Here is a 25671-nt window from a genome sequence, read left to right on the forward strand (position 1 = left end):
ATGTTGGTGATGTGGACAACTTGAAGCTCTCAACCTGCTTCACTGCAGCCCTGTCACTGCAGCCCTGTCGAGAATGGGGGCGTGCTCGGTTCTCTTTTTCCTGTAGTCCACAACCATCTCACGTTGAGGGAGAGGTAGTTGTCCTGACACTACATGGCCAGGTCTCTGACCTCCTCTATATAGGCTGTCTAGTAGTTGTTGGGGATCTGTTGTGTCAACGGCAAACTTAATGATCGTGTTGGTGTCGTGCCTGGCCATGCAGTCATGAGTGAACAGGGAGTACAGGAGCGGACTGAGCACGCACCCCTGAGGGTCCCCTGTGTTGAGGATCAGCATGGTGGATGTGTTGTTACCCACCCTTAACACCTGGGGGTGGCCCGTCAAGAAGTCAAGGATCCAGTTGCAGAGGGAGGTGTTTAGTCCCAGGGTCCTTAGCTTATTGATGAGCTTTGAGGGCACTATGGTGTTGAACGCTGAGCTGTAGTCAATGAATAGCATTCTCACTTACAGTTGAAGTCGGAAGTTTACATACAGCTTAGCCAAATACATTTAAACTCAGTTTTCACAATTCCTGACACTTAATCCTAGTAAAAATTCCCCGTCTTAGGTCAGTTAGGATCACTACTTTATTTGAAAGAATGTGAAATGTCAGATTAATAGTAGAGAGAATGATTTATTTCAGCTTTTATTTCTTTCATCACATTCCCAGTGGGACAGAAGTTTACATACACTCAAGGTTTGTAGGCCTCCTTGCTCGCACACGCTTTTTCAGTTCTGCCCACAAATTTTCTATAGGATTGAGGTCAGGGCTTTGTGATGGCCACTCCAATACCTTGACTTTGTTGTCCTTAAGCCATTTTGCCACAACTTTGGAAGTATGCTTGGGGCCATTGTCCATTTGGAAGACCCATTTGTGACCAATCTTTAACTTCCTGACTGATGTCTTGAGATGTTGCTGTACTATATCCACATAATTTTCCCTTCCTCATGAGGCCATCTATTTTATGAAGTGCACCAGTCCCTTCTGCAGCAAAGCACCCATACAACATAATGCTGCCACCCACGTGCTTCACGGTTGGGATGGTGTTCTTCGGCATGCAAGCCTCCCCCTTTTCCTCCAAACATAACGATGGTCATTATGGCCAAACAGTTCTATCAGCCCAGAGGACATTTCTCCAAAAAGTACGATCTTTGTCCCCATGTGCAGTTGCAAACCGTAGTCTGGCTTTTTTATGGTGGTTTTGGAGCAGTGGCTTCTTCCTTTCTGAGAGGCCTTTCAGGTTATGTCAATATAGGACTCGTTTTACTGTGGATATAGATACATTTGTACCTGTTTCCTCCAGCAACTTCACAAGGTCCTTTGCTGCTGTTCTGAGACTGATTTGCACTTTTCGCACCAAAGTACGTTCATCTCTAGAAGACAGAATGGGTCTCCTTCCTGAGTGGTATGACGACTGCATGGTCCCATGGTGTTTATACTTGCGTACTATCGTTGGTACAGATGAACGTGGTACCTTCAGGCATTTTGAAATTGCTCCCAAGGATGAACCAGACTTGTGGAGGTCTACAATTTGTTTTCTGAGGTCTGGGCTGATTTCTTTTGATTTTGCCATGATATCAAGCAGAGAGGCAGTGAGTTTGAAGGTAGGCCTTGAAATACACCCACAGGTACACCTCCAATTGACTCAAATGATGTCAATTAGCCCATCAGAAGCTTCTAAAGCCATGACATAATTTTCTGGAATTTTCCGAGCTATTTAATGGCACAGTCAACTTAGTGTATGTAAACTTCTGACCCACTGGAGTTGTGATACATTGATTATAAGTGAAATAATCTGTCTGTAAATAATTGGTGAAAAAATGACTTGTGTCATGCACAAAGTAGATGTCCTAACTGACTTGCCAAACTGTTGTTTGTTAACAAGAAATTTGTGGAGTGGTTGAAAAACAAGTTTTAATGACTCCAACATAAGTGTATGTAAACTTCCGACTTCAACTGTAGGTGTTCCTTTTGTCCAGGTGGGAAAGGGCAGTGTGAAGTGCAATAGAGATTGTTTTTTTTGATTAACCAAATTTGACTCTGTGTATTTAACTAATATGAGGACATTTACTAGTCTCTAGACTGTTTGTATTTATATATATTATGGATCCCCATTGGCAGCAGCTGCTCTTCCTGGGGTCCAGCAAAATTTGACAGTTATATACAATGAAAGAAAACAGATTTCACAGCACATGAAGTATGTGCCCTCATGCCACTACTATCACATAACACAAAATCCATTTGTACGTGTCTTCATAGTGCGTATGTTACCATGTTTTTGTGTATGTGTGTCTGTGTGTGTCTCTCTTCACAGTCCCGCTGTTCCATAAGGTGTATTTGTATGTGTTTTTTTAAATCAGATTCTCTACTTCCACGAGTTACTTGATGTGGACTATAATTCAATGTATTCATGGCTTTATATAGTACAGTACTGTGCACCTCCCATAGTCTGTTCTGGACTGAAAAACAGCTTCTATCTCAAGGCCATCAGACTGTTAAACAGCCACCACTAACATTGAGTGGCTGCTGCCAACATACTGACTCAACTCCAGCCAGTTTAATAATGGGAAAATTGTTGTAAAAATGTATCACTAGCCACTTTAAACATCTTTATGTAATACATGTATCACTAGCCACTTTAAACAATGCCACTTTTATATGTTACATACCCTACATTACTCATATCATATGTATATACTGTACTGGATACCATCTACTGCATCTTGCCTATGCCGTTCTGTACCATCACTCATTCATATATTTTTATGTACATATTCTTCATCCCTTTACACTTGTGCGTATAAGGTAGTTGTTGTGAAATTGTTAGGTTAGATTACTTGTTGGTTATTACTGCATTGTCGGAACTAGAAGCACAAGCATTTCACTACACTCACATTAACATCTGCAAACCATGTGTATGTGACAAATACAATTTGATTTGATTTGATTTGACTTGGGGACTGTGAAGAGACCACTGGTGGAATGTTTTGTTGGGTATGCATGGGTGTCTGAGCTGTGTACTAGTAGTTTAAACAGACAACTCGGTTGGTTCAACATGACAATACTTCTCACAAATACAAGTTGTACTAATATGCATGTCAATCTCTCCTGGCTCAAAGTAGAGGGGAGATTGATATGCATATTATTGATGTTAGCTCTCTGTGTACATTTTAGGGCCAGCCGTGCTGCCCTGTTCTGGGCCAATTATAATTTTCCTAAGTTCCTCTTTGTGGAACCTGACCACACGACTGGACAGAAGTCCAGGAGCGACAAAACTAGGGCCTGTCGGACCTGCCTTTTTCCTGCCTTTTTGATAGCATTGTTAGGAAAGCAGAGCAGCACTTTATTATGGACATACCTCTCCCGATCTTAGCTACAGTTGCATCAATATATTTTGACCATGACAGTATACAATCCAGGGTTACACCAAGCAGTTTAGTCTCCTCAACTTGTTACATTTCCACATTATATACCGCAAGATTTAGTTAAGGTTTAAGGTTTAGTGAATGATGTGTCCCAAATATAATGCTTTTAGTTTTTGAAATATTTAGGACAAACTTAATTCTTGCCACCCATTCTGAAACTGACTGCAGCTCTTTGTTAAATGTTGCAGTTGTTTCACTTGCTGTGGTAGCTGACATGTATAGTGTTGCGTCATAAGCATATATAGACACACAGGCTTTACTCGGAGCCAGTGGCAGGTCATTAGTAAAGATTTTTTTTAAAAATAAAGGTGCCTAGATTGCTGCCCTGGGGAATGCCTGACTCTACCTGGATTATGTTGGAGAGGCTTCCATAAAATAACACCCTTTGTGATTTCATAATTCAGAAATCAAAGCCCTCTGTAACATACTTGCATACAGAATTACCAGTGTTTTGCAGTTTTGCTTCCAGAATTATATTCAGCATTATTAATACAGTAGTTCAATATACATTGCATTGCAAAAGTATTCAGAACCCTTAAATGTCTTCCTATTTTATTGTGTTACAAAAATGCAATTAAAACTGATTGTATTGTATTTTTTTGCCAACAAATTCAAAAAAATACTCTGTAATGTCAATGTACAAGACACATTCTAGTATAGTCTTTGCATAAGTATTCAGCTCACTGAGTCAATACGTGTTAGAAACACCTTTGGCATCGATTACAGTTTTGAGTATTTAAGAGTTTTGCACTCCTAGACTGTGCAATATTTGCACATTGTTCTTTAAAAACATATTCAAGCTCTGTCAAGATGTTGGGGATCAAGGCTAAACAGCTATTTTCAAGTCTTTCCATAGATTCTTAAACATATTTAAGACAATACTGTAACTTGGGCATTTAGAAACGTTCACTTGGTACGCAACTCCATTGTAGATTTGGCCTGGTGTTAGGTGAATTCACCTTATTGTCCTGCTGAAAGGTGTATTCCTCTCCCAGTCCCTGGTCTAAAGCAGACTGAGGCAGGTTTTCCTCTAGGATTTGACCTGTCAAGCATACCCCTACCATGATTCAGCCACCACCATGCTTAGAAATAAGGAGGCTGTTATTCAAACATAGTTTGAAATGTTATTCCTTTGCTGTATTTTTTGTTGTTGCAGTATTACTTTAGTGTCATGCTGCATACAAGCTGAATGTTTTGGAATATGTATATTCTGTATATTGTATTCTTCTTTCACTCTGTCACTTAAAGTCATTATTTTGGAGTCACTACAACGTTGTTTTCTCCCATCACAGCCATTGAACTCTGTAGCTGTTTGAAATCACCATTAGCCTCATGGTAACAGTCCTGAGCAGTTTCATTCCTTTCCTGCAGTTCAGTTCAGCAATGCGACTGTATCTTTGATCTTTGATGTGGTTTAATACGTAATCCACAGCATAATTATTATCTTGACCATGCTTAAAGATATATTCAATGTCCGATTTGTTTTTGTTACCCATCTACCAATCACTGCCCTTCTTCAGGAGGCTTTCAAAAAGCCCCCTGGTTTTTGTAGTTGAATCTGTGCTTGAAATTCAATAATTGACTAAGGGACCTTACAGATGTTGTGTGTATGGGGTACAGAGGAAGGGTTAGTCATTCAACAATCATGTCAACCCCCTATTATTTCACACAGAGTGAGTCCATGTAATTTACAGTTAAGTCCAATGTTTATTCTGAACTAATTTGGGCTTGCCTAAACAAAGGGTCTGGATACTTACAGTATGCAACGACTATATTTTGGTTATTCATTTTTATCTATCTTAAAGAATATACACATTTTCTTTGACTTCGACATTTTGTGTGGATTATTGAAAAAACATTTCTCAATCGATTCCATTTTAATCCCAATTTGTAACTGTAAGGGAGCAACGCAGAAGATGAGAAGCAAGTACAGGGAGTGAAGGTTTATTAGCTGACGGACATGAATCGGAACAGGAACAGCATCTGGACAGGAACACATAACAAATACAATACCGAATAATGCGGACACAGGGAACACAACCAAGGAACAGACAGATGTACAGGGGGTAATCAACAAAGTGAAGGAGTCCAGGTGAGTCCCGGTGAGTCCAATGAGCGCAGCTGCACACTACCTGACACCCGAGACCCACTCCAAATTTCTTACCGCCCAAATAGGTCCACAGACGATGCAATCGCAACCACACTGCACACTGCCCTAACTCATCTGGACAAGAGGAATACCTATGTGAGAATGCTGTTCATTGACTACAGCTCAGCATTTAATACCATAGTACCCTCCAAACTCATCATTAAACTCGAGACCCTGGGTCTCGACCCCACCCTGTGCGACTGGGTACTGGACTTGACGGGCCGCCCTCAGGTGGTGAGGGTAGGTAACAACATCTCCACCCCACTGATCCTCAACACTGGGGCCCCACAAGGGTGCGTTCTGAGCCCTCTCCTGTACTCCCTGTTCACCCACGACTGTGTGGCCATGCACGCCTCCAACTCAATCATCAAGTTTGCGGACGACACCACAGTGGTAGGCTTGATTACCAACAACGACGAGACGGCCTACAGGGAGGAGGTGTGGGCCCTCAGAGTGTGGTGTCAGGAAAATAACCTCACACTCAACGTCAACAAAACAAAGGAGATGATTGTGGACTTCAGGAAATAGCAGAGGGAGCACCCCCTTATCCACATCGACGGGACAGTAGTGGAGAGGGTAGTAAGTTTTAAGTTCCTCGGCGTACACATCACGGACAAACTGAATTGGTCCACCCACACAGACAACGTCGTGAAGAAGGCGCAGCAGCGCCTCTTCAACCTCAGGAGGCTGAAGAAATTTGGCTTATCCCCAAAAGCACTCACAAACTTCTACAGATGCACAATCGAGAGCATCCTGTCGGGCTGTATCACCGCCTGGTACGGCAACTGCTCCACCCACAACCATAAGGCTCTCCAGAAGGTAGTGAGGTCTGCACAACGCATCACCGGGGGCAAACTACCTGCCCTCCAGGACACCAGAAACAAAATTGTTTCCACCATAATTTGCAAATAAATTCATAAAAAATCCTACAATGTGATTTTCTGGATTTGTTTTCTCATTTTGTCTGTCATAGTTGAAGTGTACCTATGATGAAAATTACAGGCCTTTCTCATATTTTTAAGTGGGAGAACTTGCACAATGGTGGCTGGCTAAATACTTTTTTTGCCCCACTGTATATAATGTACTCTATATCATCTACTGCATCTTTATGTAATACATGTATCACTAGCCACTTTAAACTATGCCACTTTGTTTACATACCCTACATTACTCGTCTCATATGTATATACTGTACTCGATACCATCTACTGCATCCTGCCTATGCCGTTCTGTACCATAACTCATTCATATATCTTTATGTACATATTCTTTATCCCTTTACACTTGTGTGTATAAGGTAGTAGTTTTGGAATTGTTAGGTTAGATTACTCGTTGGTTATTACTGCATTGTCGGAACTAGAAGCACAAGAATTTCGCTACACTCGCATTAACATCTGCTAACCATGTGTATGTGACAAATACATTTTTATTTGATTTGATTTGCACGTAATGTTGGTAACAGGTGTTTCATGATGACTGGTAGCCTGCCGCCCTCGAGTGCCAGGGAGGGGGAGCGGGAGCAGGAGCAGGCGTGACAGTATCCCCCCCTCTAGGGGCACCACCCTGCATCCCAACTGGGCGAGCCTGATGGGCCGGCCTAGGCATGGGCGCTGGACAAGCCGGTTGGGGCTTAGAAGCCCGACGATCCGGCAGGTGTGGGAGCCTGAAGATCCCGCTGCGACGTAGAAACCCCATGGCCCGGCTGAAGTATGATGTGGGATGGGAACCTGCCGAGCCAACCGAGGCAAAGAAACCTCTCCAGCCAGCTATGGCGTGGTAGCCCGACGAGCTGGCCTAGGCATCTCCGGCGGCGGAATCCAAGCCCGATGTCACCAACAAAACAAGAAAACTCAAGCCTGGTGAACCTGCTGAGGCGTGGGAGCCTGAAGATCCCGCCAAGGCCTCTGAGCCCCACGAGCCGGCTGAAGCATGACGTGGGATGGCAGCCTTCCGAGCCAATCGGGGCAAGGACACCTCTCGAGCTAGCTAGGGTGTGGAAGTCCGACGAGCAAGCTTAGGCACCCCCGGTTCTATCGGCTGCGGCCCCCGGGTCCGACGTCACCCACAAAACAAAAAGAACTCCCCGATGCCTCTTGTAGTGGTATCCCCATTCTGTAAGGGAGCGACGCAGGAGATGAGAAGCAGGTACAGGGAGTGAAGGTTTATTTGCTGACGGACATGAAACGGAACAGCACCGGGGGGGGGGAATACTTTTTGCAAGGCGCTATATGTACCGATAATCTGCTAAATTAATCTAAATCGAATAGTTTCTAGTTGAAGCAGGTCAGATGATTTCCCTCATCCTATGGCCTCCAGTTTACCGACTGGGCTGTGTATCAAGTGGCAAAAGTTTTTCTTAACTGTATCTTAAGACAAGCTTTTTCTCATTCTTTTGATTCAAAGTGGATATGTTTTCTGCCATTTCATTAATCCCTTTAATCATCTATTTAATATTCCACAGCACAATGTAACTACTGATTGATTGATTGATTGATTAATTTGGGAATAATGCTCTGAGCACAACCCAGGGAACAACACAAATTTCCCTTGTCTCCAAGGTGATCCCCGATGGATTACTACACACAAAACAGACAAAACACAAGAAAACAACAGTAATACCTACAGTACAAAACAGCCAAGTAGCTGTCAGGAAAATGGAGGTGAATGCATTAAAGGTAAGAGTCTGATGGGTGTATCACTACTGCAATGCCAAATCACAGTACATTTCAGTATGTGCGCTAAGTGTGTATATGAATATGTCAATTATGAATGTTGCAGCTAACCATACAACATACTTAACTATTTATTTGTTCTATTTGCCAGGAGGTGGTTCAGAGAAATGTGAAGCAAACTGGTATTTTGACACAGGTACATATCAGAGCATTTACTCTCTTCATTTGTGATATGATCAAACGTCTCCAAAAAAGATCACCCTATTTGGCACTTGTTGCTTATAATATAAGATGTTGATCACTATGGTATTTCCATTTCTAGATGCAAAGATCAATTTCCTATCCCTGACCATTCTGGGCCTGAGAATTCTGTTCCTGAAGACCATCGTTTTCAACGTGCTGATGACTCTTCGACTGTGGATGAGTTAGAGTGAGTTCATAGTTGCACAGTTTCTCTTTACAACTCAATCTGCAAGGCATAACATGGTTTTGTGATTGAATATTTTCATGCAAAGGTATATTGTGAACAAGACAATGCCTTGTGTGTATGTCATGCGTTAATATGTTTGTTTATTTTCTATTTTCAGAAGACATACATGAGTCCCTCAAAGACAACACAATAAATCTTTCCCAGAAGAACTATTGATTTGACTACTGACCACGTCTCATCATGCTTTGCCAGAATAAAACACAAATATTGATGAACTGTAAATACTTCAGTCAATTGCATTGTAATTACATTCTGGATGTAGGAAGTTTTACTCATACGAATTTCTTAATATTTTGGACTACCAACTAAATGACTGTCCTCACAGACATATTGGTTGAAACAAAAAATCTGAAGAATTCTACTAAATATTCATTAAATAAATTAATTATGTGGAAAAAAAATTCTCCTGAAGACTTAAAATCTTACTCAAGTCTGTCTGCTCCCACACACCAAAAAGAAAGTGGAAAAAGCCTTGATTTTAAATTCAAACTGTTATACCTGTTTGTGGAACTTTGTGTGGATGGCTGCCTAGAATCAAGTACATGTGATCTACAGTAAATATATTCATCTCAATCATTCATCACTCAGTCATAAGTCTAAAGCAAAATATGTGCTGAGGGCAATTAAAACTGTCTGTGTACTAAAATACTAATGTATAAATGCTTTATACATAAAAATACATGCTTACAATGTTCATATTTTGTAATGTATACAGTAGATGTTTATGAATTCAATAAATCCCATTTCATAGTAGCATATATAGTGTACATACTTTATGAATAATAGGAATAATACATTGTACTCAAGGTTTAATAAGGACAGTTACATTACATAGTTCCATCAGTCAAGTTGTTTTAATGTTAAGTTTGTAGACACCCAATTTTTGCACAGCACTAAGAACTAAACCCCAAGTTGATTTAGTCATTATATGTGTCAGGTTTTCCAGGGTCTACCAAGAAGGCTGTGTGAATGGAAAGTTAAACACATGGCTGGCAGCTGCCTCTGCTAAGCCTGTGAGCTCCATAAATATATCCACAACCCACATCCACACCACCTGTTTTCCATCCAAATAAAACCACTTACATTTCCTTTGTTTTGTTTTACATTGTCATCCTGTATTGTTTTAATTGATTACTCAGCTGGTACACTGTAACATTTGAGTCTGTGTATTTAACTTATACGAGGACATTTACCGTCTCTAGACTATTAAGATTTCACATTTAAAGCCCTATGTAACAAGCTTGCATAATGAATTATCTGTGTTTTACAATTTTGCTTCCAGCATTATCTTCAGGATCATTCCTACTGTAGTTCAATTTATGTGCCATAAATCTTCTACATTAAAGCATATTGAATAGTTTTGAGTAGAAGCAGGTCAGATGAATTCCCTCACCCCATGGCCTCCACTTTACCGACTGGGCTGTGTATCCAGTGGCAATAGTTTACTTTTACGTATCTCAAGACATAAGCTTTTGCTCTTGATTAAAAATACATTTTATTTCTGCAATTTCTTTAATCCGTTTAATGATCTTTTTAATATTCCACAGCGCACTGTAAGTACTGATTCATAGATTGATTTTGAATAATGCTCTGAGTACAACCCAGGGGATAACACAAATTTCCCTTGTCTCCAACGTGGTCCCTGATGGAATACACACAATACAGACAAAACACAAGAAAACAACAGTAATCCCTACAGTACAAAACAGCCAAGTAGCCCTTATGGGAAATGGAGGCGAATGCATTGAAGGTAAGAATCTGATGTGCGTATCACTACCGCAATGGCAAATCACAGTACATTTCAGTATGTGCACTGTGTTTACTAATATGAAAATGAAAAGTGTCGCAGCTAACCATACAACATACTTAACTATTTATTTTCTCTATTTGCCAGGAGGTGGTTCAGAGAACCTTAAGACCATCGTTTTCAACGTGCTGATGACTTTATCTGTGGATAAGTTAGAGTGAGTTCATAGTTTTACCGTTTCTCTTTACAACTGAATCTGCAAGGCAGAACATGGTTTGTGATTGTTCAGAATATTGTTAGTGCAAGGTATATTGTGAACAAGACAATTCCTTGTTTTCCAAGACAGATATTTAACATGACACTTACCTCTGTAGATGTGTATTTGTATATCATGCATTTATATTGTTAGTTTTATTTATATATTTTCAGAAAATGCCCATCAGTCCATCAAAGACAACACAATAAATTATTTCTAGAAGACCTATTGATTTGACAATTGACCACTTCTCATCATGCTTTGCCAGAGTAAAAAACTATATTCGTGAATTGTAAATACTGTAGCCAGTTGCATTGTTATTACATTCTAGAGGTCTGAAGCTCTTTAAGTTTTATTCATAAGAATTAGTTAATTCTTTGGACTGCCAGCTATATAACTGTCCTCACAGACACAGATTGGTGTAAACAAAGAATCCACATAATTTTAAAAATATTAATGAAATAAATTAATTGTATGGAATATTTTTCTCTCCTGATGTCTTCAAATCTTACTCAAGTCTGTCTGCTCCCACACACCAAAGAAGAAAGTGGAAAAAGCCTTCATTTTAAATTCAAACTGTTATACCTGTTTGTGGAACTTTGTGTGGATGGCTGCCTAGAATCAAGTACATGTGATCTACAGTAAATATATTCATCTCAATCATTCATCACTCAGTCATAAGTCTAAAGCAAAATATGTGCTGAGGGCAATTAAAACTGTCTGAGACACGCGTATGTACTAAAATACTAATGTATAAATGTTTTATACATAAAAATGCATGCTTACAATGCTCATATTTTGTAATGTTTATACAGTAGATGTTTATCAATTCAATAAATCCCATTTCATAGTAGCATATATAGTGTACATACTTTACGAATAATAGGAATAATACATTGTACTCAAGGTTTAATAAGGACAGTTACATTACATAGTTCCATCAGTCAAGTTGTTTTAATGTTAAGTTTGTAGACACCCAATTTTTGCACAGCACTAAGAACTAAACCCCAAGTTGATTTAGTCATTATATGTGTCAGGTTTTCCAGGGTCTACCAAGAAGGCTGTGTGAATGGAAAGTTAGTCACATGGCTGGCAGCTGCCTCTGCTAAGCCTGTGAGCTCCATAAATATATCCACAACCCACATCCACACCACCTGTTTTCCATCCAAATAAAACCACTTACATTTCCTTTGTTTTGTTTTACATTGTCATCCTGTATTGTTTTAATTGATTACTCAGCTGGTACACTGTAACATTTGAGTCTGTGTATTTAACTTATACGAGGATATTTACCGTCTCTAGACTAAGATTTCACATTTAAAGCCCTATGTAACAAGCTTGCATAATGAATGACCTGAGTTTTACAATTTTGCCTCCAGCATTATCTTCAGGATTATTCCTACCGTAGTTCAAAATATGTGCCATAAATCTTCTAAATTAAAGCATATTAAATAGTTTTGAGTAGAAGCAGTTCAGATGAATTCCCTCATCCCATGGCCTCCACTTTACCGACTGGGCTGTGTATCCAGTGGCAATAGTTTACTTTTACGTATTTTAAGACGTAAGCTTTTGCTCATCCTTTTGATTCAAGGTATGTTTAATTCCTGACATTACTTTAATCCATTTAATAATCTATTTAATATTCCCCTGCACACTGTAACTACTGATTGATTGATTGATTGATTTGGGTATAATGCTCTGAGTACAACACAGGGATAACACAAAACTCACTTTTCTCCGACTTGGTCCCCGATGGATTACACACAAAACAGACAAAAAAACAAGAAAACAACAGTAATCCATCCCTACAGTACAAAATAGCATCATACACCATAGAATAACTAAATAACTAAAAAAGTTAAGATTCAGTCAACCTATCCTAATATCATTATTTGTCCTCCTGGACTCTAAAGGAATTATACATCAATAAATCCATGTCCTTATCAATAAAACTATAATACTAAGATGGCCTTGAGGCCAGACCTCTGCCTGTACCTTTCTCTTGTAGCAGAGGCATAAATGCCTGTCATTGACACTAAGTGATACTCAACTTTCTCCAAAGAGCTCTGACCTGTCCTGGGACAATTTAATAGGCAGTGGGAGGCTATTAATTTACGTTTAACAGGCACTCTTATCCAGAGCGACTTTTACAGGAGCAATTAGGTTTAAGTGCCTTGCTCAAGGGCACATCAACAGATTTCTCACCTAGTCGACTCGGGGATTCAAACCAGTGACCTTTCGGTTACTGCCCCAAAGCTCTTACCTGCTAAGCTACCTTCCACAACAGAACACCAGTGTAGAAGAACAAGTCTCACTATTGACCCTTGGCACCTTACAGCTGTGCATGCTGGCTCTTGTGTTAAGGACAGGAATATGAACCATAGCTATCTGTGAGCCTAAGTAGTCAGAAGCAGTACCACTAAGATGCTTATACTTAAGCAATAAGGCCCAAGGGGGTCTTATTACGTCGTGCCTAAGAACAGCCCTTAGCTGTGGTATATTGGCCTTATGTCAGAAAACCCTGAGGTGCCTTAATGTTATCATAAACTGGTTACCAACGTAATTAGAACAGTAAAAATACATGTTTTGTCCTACCCGTGGTATACTGTCTGAAATACCACATCTGTCAGCCAGTCAGCATTCAGGGCTTGAACCACCCAGTTTATATGGTTACGCTACAGCTGTTCCACCCTGCTAAGAATGAATTTCCTCCAACATGGGTACATTTAGCAGATATCAAATGACGTTGTTTTGCACAACCTGCATCTTATTCTTTCATTTTGTCGTCAGCCCACTGTTCCACGCAGATCAGGCATAGTCAAAATGACACTGTATCCGTGTTGTCAGTTTTTTGTATTTTGATGTAAAACTGATTTGTTCTGCGGTAGAGAAATATGAGTTTACTGGCACTCTTGGATATAACTCCAGCAGCAATAGACTCACCTGTGAGGGACAGATCTAATGTATGCCTAGATATGTGACAGACGCTTTGGAAACAATTGATTTTCTATTACAGGTCACCATTATCTATCTACCTTCTGCAGTCTCTGTTTAATGCCGAACAGTATGAATTCAGTTTTGCCTAAAGGTAATGACAGCTTGTTGTCTGTAAGCCACTCCTTCACTGACTCCAACTCCCTACCAAGTATCTCTTCAATCTGTGAGGTATCCTTCCCGGACAACAGCAACACAGAGTCATCAGCATATAGTAGTAGTTTGCGTTTTACTGCTGCTGGCATGTCGTTAACATAAATAAGAAACAAAAGAGGCCCAAGTAATCTCCTTAGCCTCTAATAGGGTCCCATCAACGTCCCAGACCTGGGATCTCCTTGTAAGGTCACAGACCTGGGATCCCCTTGTAAGGTCACAGGCCTGGGATGTCCTTGTAAGGTCACAGACCTGGGATCCCCCTGTAAGGTCACAGACCTGGGATCCCCTTGTAAGGTCACAGGCCTGGGATCCCCCTGTAAGGTACGACCTAAACCAATTCACAGCGGTTTTGTTTAGTCCCATACACAGTTTAAACATCAGTAAGGCATGGTCTACGGTGTCAAAGGCTTTGTGAAGGTCAAGCATTACCATGCAAGTATAATGTCCTTTCTCATTTTCCAATCTGATGTGATAAAAGAGATGAGTAAGGCATGTGTCTGTAGATTTGGCTGCGCAGAACCCTGACTGGTATTCATACAGTAGGTTATGCTGAATGAGATACTCCTCAACCTGATCATAAAGAACCTTTCAAAGACCTTGGATATTGTGGTCAGAATTGAGACAGACCTGTCGTTCCCTACCTCAGATCTACAATTCTTCTTGGTTTATAGACAGGTTTACAATGTGGGTAATGGTTTTGTAGGTGACACCTGAACTATCTTTCAAGAATCTGGCTGGGTTCTGATCCAGGCCAGTTGACTTGTTTGCACACAATGAGAACATCATTTTGTTACCTTTTCCTCTGATACAGACACGGTCTCAAATTTGTAATTTACAAATGTTGTACAGTAGGTAGTTTAGAAACTGGTGGGCTAACAATGGTTGTAAAAAATGTATTAAAATGCCCAACTGTTTTCAATTTTTCAAAGCAGATTCCATTGTCTGTATCTATACCATTAAAACAGGATCTTGTTTTACATCTTCTCGATGAGTCCAGATCTTGAGGAACTTTCCAGAGTTTTTTTGGGGTGATGTACATTTTCATTGAGAGCATCCACATAATACTGAGACTTTTGCATTCCGAATCTTATGTCTAGCTTGATTTATACTGTAAACATATATTTCATAGTCTGTCTGCAGATTTGCCTTCTTAAACCACGCCTCCTCTGTTGAGATGACAAAATAGTCTCTATTGTGAAATTGTTTTGAAATTGTGCAAGCCTCGACAGGTACTGTAGAACTATGAAAGTTATCACGATTCATGATTATTATAACAGTTTCCTGTTTTGGTGCTTTGTTTGGCCATGTGTACTCTGTAGCACTACAATGACACTGTAAATGCTGTGCTAACCTATGAATGAACCTACACACACTGACCCATCAACTTAGTTGTGCACCAACAAAGCTATTATGCAACTGTATCGTTCTTTGCAAATTCAAATTGTATTGATGAAAACACCCTAATGAGCTGAGAGCATTCATAACCTGGTGAACGTCATAACTGTTCTAACATTAAACACTGGTAAACTATGGAGGCAGATTTCGTTTTCTGAAACCACTAAGTTGTTTCGTCTCTGTGCTGATTTACAGCTCAAAATGGGTCGGTGGGGTGGAATAACATTGGGGTTGGGTTTTGCATGATTATTTCCACGGGATGTGGTCTCAGTATTGAGCTGTGTAAAATGGTCTGATGCTGGCTGACTGCGTCAGAGGCGTAGGTGGTTGTTTCCACCTCAAGCTGTGCCTGTGACAGGATGTGTGTGTGGGCGTTGACAGAAAATGAGGGCAAAAGCATGCTTTGCAACGCATCGAGAAGAGTGTGCATAAAGTCTGCAAACGTGGTCGAGGGGGTATCAGCATGAGAAAATAGATCACACCCTCAATTATACAAATACATGCTTGCTTTGATGTATTTTATTGTCAATATATAATAAGTCATGTTATTAACATTGAGACATGAAGACACCACAGAAAAATGTAGACAAAGACACAAGAAGATGAACATATGATAAGATCTTTCAAAACACTAAGTTAGATGGTGCATACATCTCCTGTACATATATTATATATATATGTCCTGCACAATATTCTTGCTTGATTTCAGGGTCCGGCAATACTGGAAGCAGAATGGAAATCACAAAGGGTTATGGTTCCGGTTAGTATTGATCCGGGGTGTGGACATGAAGCTAGAGTTAGGGTTAGTGTGAGAGTTAGGTTTAGTGTTGATCCGGGGTGTGGATATGAAGCTAGGGTTATGGCTAGGGTTAGGGTTGAGCCGGGGTGTGGACATGAAGCTTGGGTTAGCCCTGGCCTATATTATATATTGTTGTACACAATTTAGTAATGAATACAGTTGACTCTGCCTGCATGCACTTTGGAAAACCACAATCTGTTCATATAAAATAAATGCAAATTGTTAACACAAGAAGCACAAACAAAATATGCAATTGTGACCTAAAAGGGTTAAAACATATATATGTATATTCTGTTTGGTGGGGAAATTATACTACACAGGCACCTGTAAAGTGTTGGCATGGCGCATGTGTCATTTAAAGGAATGGGAGCAAATTGATGAGTCTCTACTGACACCTATTGACTCTCACTAGTAACTTACCCTTGAAAATACAAGCAATGTCAAGGTTTCACCTTGTTGGGCAGAATGTTGAACACTAGATGGAACTATTGTATCATTACAGTTTTTCTCAGTCGCTTTGGTGCATTTCTTAGATCAAAAGTGCAATTCTTGATACTACTTGTACAAATTCCAAATAATTTAGTCACTTGTGCACATCATTAAAGCAATTTCTTATTCATTTTGAGCAAATTGCAATTGATAATGTACAAGTGTCAGCTTTTTTCCACATTATCAATTGCTCATGTCATGTTGATCAAAAAGTAGTAGATGGTTCTCTGTTGAATAGTCTTACCCCTCAAAACATCTAGGCATTAGTTCCTTGCATAAGCCATGACATGCAAAATTGTTGAACTATTTGTCATAAACTGTCAAGCATAGTTTTACACATTTCTATTAGACCTTTTGTACAAAAACGTGAATTGATGAATCGTGCAGGTGAAATTGACCCTCACTCATGAAGGAATGTAAAGTGTTAGTTCAACCAACAATCAACCAGTTGTCTAAATTTCTCAAAAGTGCATCTCATGAAGAATCAATTGGCAAGCATACATAGACAGACCACAACACAGAGTTGCAATTTTTCAATAATGGATGGACCAGGAAATGAACAGGGTCAACAGCCAAGAGGAGGAGGAAAAAGAGGAGCAAGGATGCATGGTGGAAGGCAAAACATAGGAAGAGGCAGGAGAGAACATAGGCTCCACCCGGCACAGCCAGAAGAGGACTGGCCATCCCTCATAGCCTGGTTCCTCTCTCGGTTTCTTCCTAGGTTTTGGCCTTTCTAGGGAGTTTTTCCTAGCCACCGTGCTTCTACAGCTGCATTGCTTGCTGTTTAGGGTTTTAGGCTGGGTTTCTGTACAGCACTTTGAGATATCAGCTGATGTACGAAGGGCTATATTAATACATTTGATTTGATTTAGGCGCATATCTGATGACATAAGGGCCACTATTGTAGACCATGTTGTCAATCATGGCCTTACAATGGCTGAGGCGGGTCGAAGGGTGTAGTCGAATATTGGGAGATCAACCGTGTCCTCAATAGTTCAAACGTTTTGAAGAGAGAACAGGTATGTCCACCAATGTACAGTGCACTGTTACTGTATATAAGCAGTATACTGTATACTTCCTACAATGCTTCATATTACAGTAGTCCACTTGTATTTCACAGCATACAGAAATATACTCTATACACTCTATACATACTGCACCTTACATGCACCCACCTGTATGTTTCACAGTAAAATGTGTGTTCGCATAGTTTTTGTCTATTTTCCCCACATAGGACTGCAAGATTACCTCAAACAGGTGGCAGAGGACGCCTTTACACATCAACAGGAGGAGGCTATTTGCACCATGGTCCGAGCAAACAATGCCATGAGACTCAGGGAAATACAAAGGACCATTATAGAAGACAACGATGTCTTTGAAAACATCCATACGGTTAGCATCTCAACCATCGACAGGGTGCTGCATAGAAACCAGATGAGTATGAAACAGCTGTACCGTGTACCATTCCAAAGGAATGAGGACAGAGTTAAGGAGCTACGGTACCAGTATGTACAGGTAAAACATATATCTATGTAACTACTTTACAGCAACATTTTATAGAGATACATAGTACAGTAAGCATAAACTGCACACATTTCCATTGCTGTGGAAGGAACATGCAATATATGTACATGTTATGTCACTCTTCCTTACCAAAACAAATTCAACTGTGTGTTCTGGGATATAGCGTATAATGGAGTTGGAATCAAGTTAACCCTCCCACATGCAGAAGACGGGGTCGGAATATCATCGGTCACAGAGCTACTGTGGATTTGCCAGGCCAACGGGGAGGAAATATCACCATGTGTGCTGCTATTTCGGAGCATGGTGTCCTAACCCATATCCCCCTTATAGGGCCATACAACACCCAGCATCTACTCAACTTTTTAGAGACTCTCTACAGGGCTCTCATCCCTGATGATGAGAGGGGTCTGTTTAGAGAGGATTTGCCAAAGTATGTGGTCATTTGTGATAATGTGAGTTTCCATCGATCAAACATAAGGCAATGGTTTGTGACCCACCCGAGGATGCTCATAAAATTCCTCCCACCTTATTCACCATTCCTTAAGCAAATTGAGGAGTTATTTTCAGCATGGAGGTGGAAGGTGTACGATCGTCAGCCACACACATAGATGACCCTGCTGGCTGCAATGGATGCAGCATGTGAGGACATCACAGTAGACGCCTGCAGAGGATGGATAAGGCATTCCAAAAGATTCTTTCCACGTTGCATTGGAAGGGAAAATATCCGGTGTGATGTGGATTAGAATATGTGGGTCGACAGACAGGAACGTCTGGATGTGTAGAGACAGCACAACAGTGCTGCGGTCAAAGTTGTGCCTTAGGGGTGGTTTCCGGTGTTTCTTTCTAATTTAGTTTTTTTTCCTTTATGCCTCTTGGGTTGTCCAGTCTCTTTCAATCAATAACCCACATACAGTAATAAGTAAATAGCACTACAGTAATAAGTAAATAGCACTGTTAAAATTGATATATGCCATAGAAGTGCAGCCGTGTGCATTTTCAATACAGTAGCTGTCATCCAAACTGTAGCCTAAGTTCACATCAGGTAATACTGTCAAAGTACAGTTACATTGACAACATGCCTAAACATTTTGACGACCTTGTTCGTGAACAATGACTCAATGACTTATCATTCTGATGACACTGACATGATCATTGGCATGAATATTTACTTTTGAGAGATGTACTAAGGATTTTTAGTGACTGACTAGCTTTAGAAACATATATATTGTATATTGCAATTTGTACAAATTGTTCTGAGAAATGCACTTATTATTTTGCACATGTTAGGGATGATGTGAAAAATGCACCAAAGTGACTGAGAAAAACTGTATTATACATAGAAAACCCTTGTCACACATAACTGTGGAGGGCAGTCTATAGGAGGAGCACAGACAAAGAAGATCTGTCAAAAACTGATCTGGAGTCAGAGAGAACATCTCATTGGTTGTGTCTGAAGAGTGAGAAGCAGTGGACGAGCCACCTGGCTCACTTGGGCCTGATCAACCCATCCTTCAGAAGGGGTAGTGGGCAGCACATGTAGGATAAGTAGTACCTCACCTGAAGATCAGCCAGGAGCTGCAGAAATGGCTGTTTGTGGGTAAATATTTAGGAAAAACCTAGCTACTTACACTTGCTTGCCTTATTTAAATGTTGAGGAAGTTATGAGAATGACAAAGGTGAATTATCATTCTAATGTCTATTTTTTTGCATAAATAACTAATTGTCAATTACACACTATTGTATGCTGTGCACATTTCAATTTATGGAACACTAAATCCTCACACAAATTATGAAACATTACAACATGACAATGTGTGAAATGTAATTCGTTTTCATATCTTGTGACCTGGACCAGAATGTAGCGGTCTCTGTCTAAAATCACTTTTGTCATCCATTTAGCATTCTTACAGTTTTGTTGCACATATATACATAGTCGGCTACTTGCAACTATTGTATGATACCTCTTTGTAGTATGTGTAAATCATTCAAACACGTATGAGACTTGCAAACCAATGTAAACTCATTTGGCTTTAACCACCCCTCTTCCATTAGATTACACAATAGTCTCCATTGTGAAATTGTCGTTGCAATTGTGCAAGCTTCAAAAAGGGACTGTAGAAGAATAAAAGTTATGACTATTTATCATTATTATTATTATTATTACGATTATTATATCAGTTCCCTGTATTGGTGCTTTATTTTGCGTTATATGTGTAGTCTGTAACACTGTAATTTGACAGTACTTGCTGTGCTAACATGTTAACCTACCAACACTGATCCATCAACTTTGCTTTACACCACCAAAGCTATTATAAATATGCAACTGTATCGTTCTTTGCAAATGTAAATTGTATTGATGAAAACACCTTAATGAGCCAAGAGAATTCATAACCTGGTGAACATCATAACTGTTCTAACTTTAAACACTGGTAAACTATGGAGGAAGATTTCATTAATATATTAGATTTATTTATATATTTTCAGGTGTTCATCAGCCCTTCGAAGACAACAGTTGTCCTTTCCAGAATAACCCAAAGGACATTCAGCCAACTTGACACAACTGTGGAAAGCATTGGAATCAACATGGACCAGCATCCCTGTCAAACACTTTTGACACCTTGTAGATTCCATGCCCCGATGAATTGAGGCTGTTCGAAGGGCAAAATGGGGTGCAACTCAATATTAGGAAGGTGTTCATAATGTTCTTGTACATTCAGTGTAGAGTTAAAAGAAAACGGTATATATTTTTACAAATACATTGTTTTCAATGTTGAGTTTGTAGACTGCACAACACTAACAACTAACCCCTAAATTGATTTATTCATGATACAGAGCCTTCAGAAAGTATTCATACCCCTCAGCCTTTCCACAGAGCTTCTTTTGTTGGCACTCCAATATGTCCCATAAACATCACAATTGGTCCTTTTGTTCGATTAATTCCATCCATATATATCCAAAATGTCAATTTATTTGGTGTGTTTGATCCAGAAAAAAACAGCTTCCAAAATGCGCAATGTCACCACAAAATATTTCGAAAGTTGCCTATAAACTTTGCCAAAATATTTCAAACTACTTTTGTAATACAACTTTAGGTATTTTTAAACGTTAATAATCGATCAAATTGATGACGGGTCTATCTGTGTTCAATACAGGAAGACAACAAACCAAGCTACTTTTCAAGACTTGCGCAACTCTCAACAGTGTTACACAGTTCCTAGTTGGCCCTACTTCTTCATTGCACAAATGAATAACCTCAACCAAATTCCAAAGACTGGTGACATCCAGTGGAAGCGGTAGGAACTGAAAACAAGTTCCGAAGAAATATCGTTTACCAATGAGATCTCAGTGAACAGACAGACCTCAAAAAGAAAATCTAAACAGTTAGTCCTCAGGGTTTTGCCTGCTACATAAGTTATGTTATACTCACAGATATGATTCAAACAGTTTTAGAAACTTCAGAGTGTTTCCTATCCAAATATACTAATATTATGCATATCTTATATTCTTGGCATGAGTAGCAGGAAGTTGAAATTGGGCACGATATTTATTCAAAAGTGAAAATGCTGCCCCCTATACATTAAAAAATAAAATAAAATACAAATCTAATTAATAACATATTAAAAGCTGAAATGTCCTGAGTCAATAAGCATTAAACATCTTTGTTGTGACAAGCCTAAATAAGTTCAGGAGTAGAAATTTGCTTAACAAGTCACATAATAAGTTGCATGGACTCACTTTGTGTGCAATAAGAGTGGTTAACATGATTTTTTATTGACTACCTCATCGCTGATCTGTAAGGTCCCTGAGTTGAGCAGTGAATTTCAAACTCAGATTCAACCACAAAAACTAGGGAGGTTTTCCAATGCCTTGTAAAGAAGGGCACCTATTGGTAGATGAAAAATTAAAGCAGACATTGAATATCCCTTTGAGCATGGTGAAGTTATTGATGACACTTTGGATGGTGTATCAATAATCCGAGTCACTACAAAGGTACAGGCGTCCTTCCTAATCCAGTTGACGGAGAGGAAGGAAACCGCTCAGGGATTTTACCATGAGGCCAATGGTGACTTTAAAACAGTTACTGAGTTTAATTGCTGTGATAGGAGAAAACTGAGGATGGATCACCAAGAACCAGGTACTAAAGTAATACTGCAAAAAAATGGAAAAGCAACTCACCTTGTCCTGAATACAAAGTGTTATGTTTGGGGCTAATCCAATACAACAGATTACTGAGTACACCTCTCCATATTTTCAAGCATAGTTGTAGCTGCATCATGTTATGTGATGCTTGTAATCATTAAGGACTGGGGAGTTTTTCAGGGTAAAAAAGAAACGGAATGGAGATAAGCACAGGCACAATCCTAGAGGAAAACCTGATTCAGTCTGCTTTCTACCAGACACTGGGAGATCAATTCACATTTCAGCAGGACAATAACCTAAAACACAAGAAGTCAGTGAATGTTCCTGAGTGGCTGTGTAACAGTTGTCACTTAAATCTGCTTGAAAATCTATGGCAAGACTTGAAAATAGTTGTCTAGCAATGATCAACAACCAATTTGACAGAGCTTGAAGAATTAAAAAAATAATAATGGGCTAATATTGTACAATCCTGGTGTGCAAAGCTCTTAGAGAGCCATAAGGCTGTAACACAACACAATGTAGAATAAGTCATGGTGTATGAATACTGTTGAAGGCACTGTATGTGTCAGGCTTTCCAGGGAATACCAATAAGGCTGTATGGATGGAAAGTTAAACATTTGTCTGGCAGCTGCCTCTGCTAAGCCTGTGAGCGCCATAAAAAAAAACACAACCCACATCAACACCACCTGTTTTCCATTGAAATAAAACCACTTGATTCTCCCTATCTTTGTTTTGTTTTACTGTGTCATCCTGTATTGCAGGGATCATCAACTAGATTCAGCCGCAGGCCAATTTGTTCTTGAGAGGATGGTCGGGGTGCTGGAACATACGTATTAATCATTTGTAGACTGGAAATTGACCGCAAGAATCCCAAACAGATATAATGTTTGAATAAAACATAATAATTTCAATCCTTGGGAACATATTTCATCAATTAAAATCACTTGTAGCTGATATCCTTTTTTTGTGTATTTTATGTCAAACATTGAACATTTAAAAAAGTATAAAATAAATGAAAAAATCTGAAAACTTGGGGGGCCAAATAAAACTACCCGGAGGCCAAATATGGCTTACAGGCCGCCAGCTAGGGAACCCTGCTATACTGTTTTAATTGATTATCTAGCTACTGCATTATGATGTAACATTCTGTGAATGTAACTTATATGAGAAAATGTTTACCTGTCTCTTGACTACTAAGAATTCCTTATTCATCAGTCGTAGCCCTCTGTAAAATGCTAGCATTACTTGAATTTTGCAACTTTGCTTCCAGCATTATCTTTAGCTGTCATACATCTTTAGCTGATCTGTTTCACCTGTCTTTGTGCCTGTCTCCAACCCCCTCCAGGTGTCACCCATCTTTATATGTTTTACCTGTGTTCTCTGTTTGTCTGTTGCCAGTTCGTTTTGTTCGTCAAGCCTACCAGTGTTTCCCCTCTTGCTCCTGTCTGTTTCTAGTTCTTGTTTTCTAGTTTTCCCAGTTTTGACCATTCTGCCTGCCCTGACCTTGAGCCTGCCTGCCGTTCTGTACCTTTTTGGACTCTGATCTGGATTACTGACCTCTGCCCTTGACCTGTCATTTTTCCTGCCCCATGTTCTAGTAATACACTTTTGTTACTTCGGCACTGTCTGCATCTGGGTCTTCCCTAAAACGTGACAGTACGAACTGGCCATGACTGATCCAGCAGACTTGGACCAGGTCCGCAAAGCCATCTCCTCCCAACGAACCACCATTGTAAGGCAGTTGCCTCGTGGTCTTATGGAAGGATTCCAGACCTTGGCCGAACGTCATGAGCGAACGTTGAAAACATTGCTGGAGCAATTCCGCGGGTTGTCTATTAGGCAGCCTACAACGACAGTAACCTCCCAGCCCCTCAGCAACCCGGCTGTTAGCAGGCCGCCTCCCGGCCACCCCGTTTACCTGGGAACCCTGCTTACCTCCCCCGGAACGCTTCGATGGAGAGCACCTGTCGGGTGTTTCTCGCTCAATGTACCCTCATCATCATTGCAGCCTCCTCCTTCCTCTCTGAGTGCTCTAAGATAGCATACCTCATCACGCTGATGTGCGGGAGGGCTTTTGCCTGGGCTACGGCAGTATGGGAACAACAGTCGGCCGTATGCTTCAGTCTGGAGGAGTTTGTGGCGGAGGTAAAGAAAGTTTTCGGTGCTCCATTGTCCAGGAGAGAGGTTGCCCGGAAATTACTTCAGCTTCGGCAAGACTCCCGCAGTGTGGCAGACTATGCAGTGGATTTTCGTACGTTGGCAGCTGAGAGTGCCTGGAACCCAGAAGCGCTGTTCGACATGTTCCTGCATGGAGTATCGGCGGAAGTAAAGGACGAGCTTGCAGCCCAGGAACTACCGACGGATCTCGACTCGCTCATCGCCTTGACCATTCGGATCGATGGGCAACTAAGGAAGGAGAGGAGATTCGATTTCACTCGCCCACCCAAGGATTACACATTGCCTCCGAGGCATCCCGGAGGTCCCCGATGTCTCCGTTGCCGAGAGAACACGAGGCTACCCTAGTTCCCACGAGAGTCTCCGAAGTCTGCCATTTCACCCCTTCCCAAGCCAAAGCAACAGAGCAAGGCTGTCTCCAGCCGTACTGCCATAGAGGCTTCACACTAAAAGTTGCCTGTATTGCGGGACTACCGGTAATTTCATCTCCACCTGTCCACTAAAAGATCAGGCTCACCGGGTCACCCACAATACCACTCCCATCAACCTACCACTCCCACCAACCTCAGGGAACCACAGCGAGATGATCCAATTTCTGCTCATTAAGTCTCCTCACGTTCCTGTGATATTGGGATTCTCTTGGCTCCAGCAACACAATTACCTTATTGACCGGTCTGATGGTGCCATCATGGGCTGGAGCCCATTCTGCCACGCTCATTGCCTGAAGTCAGCGCAGCCTGCCTGGTGGCTTGGAAGTTTCCCCGGACCTCTCTGCCATCCCCGTGGGGTACCAGGACCTCCGGGAGGTGTCCAGTAAGGACCGTACCACTTCACTTCCGCCGCACCGACCCTATGACTGTCGGATCGACCTTCTCCCAGGCACCACTCCGCCCCGGGGACGACTGTACTCTGTCGGGTCTGGAGACCAAGGCTATGGAGACCTACATCGAGGACTCCCTAGCTGCAGGGTTCATCCATCCTTCTGCCTCTCCCGCCAGCACAGGGTTATTCTTTGTGGAGAAGGCAGAAACAAATACCAGGGCCTCATCGACATCATGGTGAAGAACCGTTATCTGCTACCACTCAAGGGGGCCACCGTGTTCTCCAAGCTGGACCAACGGAAGGCCTACTACCTGGTGCGGCTACGGGAGGGGGATGAGTGGAAGACTGCCTTCAACATGGCCAGCAGTCACTATGAGTATCTGGTCAGGCCATTTGGT

General features: G+C 40.8%; 1 long non-coding RNA gene across 1 annotated transcript; it reads left to right on the top strand.

The window, feature by feature from the left end:
• The first annotated feature begins 19578 nt into the window (after positions 1–19578).
• Positions 19579–22996, top strand: LOC127911037 (uncharacterized). The gene is made up of 2 exons (XR_008077425.1): positions 19579–19733; positions 20621–22996. It is a non-coding gene; the product is annotated as an uncharacterized LOC127911037 (long non-coding RNA).
• The last annotated feature ends 2675 nt before the right edge of the window (positions 22997–25671 follow it).

The sequence above is a fragment of the Oncorhynchus keta genome, chromosome 23 (genome assembly GCF_023373465.1).
Source record: "Oncorhynchus keta strain PuntledgeMale-10-30-2019 chromosome 23, Oket_V2, whole genome shotgun sequence".
Classification (NCBI taxonomy): Eukaryota; Metazoa; Chordata; class Actinopteri; order Salmoniformes; family Salmonidae; genus Oncorhynchus; species Oncorhynchus keta.